At 44.4% G+C, this 2500-nt stretch overlaps 1 protein-coding gene across 2 annotated transcripts in view; it reads left to right on the top strand.

Annotated features, from left to right (window-relative positions):
- The window catches only part of fut8a (fucosyltransferase 8a (alpha (1,6) fucosyltransferase)), an 85043-nt gene that overhangs the window by 31759 nt on the left and 50784 nt on the right, over positions 1-2500 (top strand). The gene's annotated exons all lie outside the window — the stretch shown is intronic.

Below are 2500 nucleotides of genomic sequence, written 5' to 3'. Positions count from 1 at the left end.
TTTATATGTGTGTAAGACTGAAGTGTGTGTGTGTGTGTGTGTGTGTGTGTTTGTGTGTTTGTGTGATTGTGTGGGCCACATACAGGAATGAATTGAATAAATATGAGCTGATGTTAACTGGGCTGCTTGTTATTGCTGGGAGAAGCGAGTGTGTTTTATGTTTCAAAATGACTCACTTCACAACACTGACTATAGATGCAGACATTCCTAACACACACACACACACACACACACACACACACACACACACTTCCACATATATGTGCTCAGAGATTTGAAACAGCCTCAGGCATTTCAGATCTGATCAAGCAAAACATGACTGCAGATGTGCACAATGATTTCAAATGCATTTGTTCAGCTTTCAGCTTTTCCTCCCTCTACCTCTGTTAGTCTATCTATATTTCTATGTATACCTAAGTGTGTCAGTCCATCCATCCATTTATCCTTTCTGTCTATTTGTTTGCCTCTCTTTCTTTCTTTGTTTCTTTCTTTCATGCATTCTTCTTTTTTCTGTGTCTGTCAGTCTGCCTAACTGCCTTACAGTCGGTCTTTCTGTCTTCCTATCTCTCTTTCTCTTTCTCTCTCATTATCTCTCTCTCTCTCATTATCTCTCTCTCTCTCTCTCTCTCTCTCTCTCTCTCCTTCTCCCCAGTCCCTCTCTCAGTAGTGGTTAATGTAATCAAGCCTATCAGACCTGAGAGAGTTTGGAGTGATGCACAAAAGCTTTTACAAATACCTTTTGTTTTGTGTCTTTTCTTTCTGGAGGGCAGATACTGTTACTTCAAAGTACCCCGTTTTCCCCAACTCCTTCAGCGTGTGGGCGTGTGTGTGTGTGTGTGTGTGTGTGTGTGTGTGTGTGTGTGTGTGTGTGTGTGTGTGTGTGTGTGTGTGTGTGTGTGTGTGTGTGTCTGTGTGGTTGTTTGTACTGTATGTGTGTCTGTGCATGTGTGTGTGTGTGTCATGAGGGGTGCTCATTCACCTGCCCAGAGCCCATAGTCAGTCCCAGCTTCAAAGAGAAGCACTTGTTTGGCAGAGCGTACCCACTGGTGTAGTCTACTATGTGATACACAGGACTACACAGTATACCCACTTAAAAAGCATCACCATCTCAGTATACCCGCTAAAAATAGGCAAGGATACATATTAACATTTGGGGTTGATCACAGTATACCCACTACAGCTAACAAGACTACATCACAGAATACCCACTACAGCTAACAAGACTACATCACAGAATACCCACTACAGCTAACTAGACTACATCACAGAATACCCACTACAGCTAACTAGATTACATCACAGAATACCTACTACAGCTAACTAGACTACATCACAGAATACCCACTACAGCTAACTAGACTACATCACAGAATACCCACTACAGCTAACTAGACTGCATCACTGAGCGTAACGGACTGTAGGAGTCCGTGTCTGTGGTGGAGGACGCCATCAGCGCACAGGCAGGGGCGGACCTGCCATTAGATATGGTCAGGCAATTGCCTGGGGCCTCGGCCACCAGGGGGCCTCGTCATCCCCGTATCGTATTTTTTTTATTTTTTTTTTAAATAAACGATCACCGCATCCAAACAATATATTCTAATCCATAATAAAGATTGAAAAAAATAAATATTTTGCCTCATGATTGCTCATAAACTCATCATAAAATCAAATGACTGCAAGTCCGCTTCCTGTCACCATAGCAGCAGCTAGTCTTTAATTAGGGCGGTGGTAGTGTAGTGGTTAAGGAGCTGGGCTAGCGTGCAGTAGCCTGAAAGTTGTCGGTTCAATTCCCGGCTTCCACCGTTGTGCCCTTGAGCAAGGCACTTAACCCCAAGTTGCTCCGGGGACAATGTGATCCCTTGTAATATAGCTGACATATGTAAGTCACTTTGGTCAAGAAGTGTCTGCTAAATGCTAATGTAATGTAATGTAATGTAATGTAGTCTGAACGAGGTCTTGGGGAGGTGTGGAGTTGAGCGATTGACAGCAGCAGAAAAGAAATTGCCTAAATTAACCAACTTATCCCACGGAAGAAAGTAATTTGGATAGTGATGCAACAACATCTGCTGAGCTGGGTGGTGTAGCTAATGCTAGCTGCAGCAGCAGTGGCACCGATGCACCACCACCGGCAACTCAAACTTGCACTACATGTTCTTCTACTGATGATGATGATGATGATTATGATGTTGATCTAAGTTAAACACTGTGGAGGTCCGCACTGGTGCTGGTGGTGCTGCTACGGACACCATTTCAGTAGCAGAAGCTTTGGGTGCAAACAAAACCAGTAACGTGAGTAGCCCTAACACGATACCTAGAAAAAGCCCTGTGCAAATTAGCGGCTGACAGTGCCGCTGCCTCTAAGTGATCCGATATGGCAGAGGAGAGACAGTGCCCACAGTTGGACTTCTGGAGCCTGAGCCGGGCTTCATGGTTCTGGATCATGAGAGAGAGAGAGAATCAAAGATGGGGGGGGGAGGGAGAGAGATTAAGAGATGTTTCT

The sequence above is a fragment of the Alosa alosa genome, chromosome 19, assembly GCF_017589495.1.
Source record: "Alosa alosa isolate M-15738 ecotype Scorff River chromosome 19, AALO_Geno_1.1, whole genome shotgun sequence".
Lineage (NCBI taxonomy): Eukaryota > Metazoa > Chordata > Actinopteri > Clupeiformes > Clupeidae > Alosa > Alosa alosa.
The sequence above is the reverse complement of the archived record's forward strand: the minus strand, read 5'-3'. Positions and strand labels throughout refer to the sequence as shown.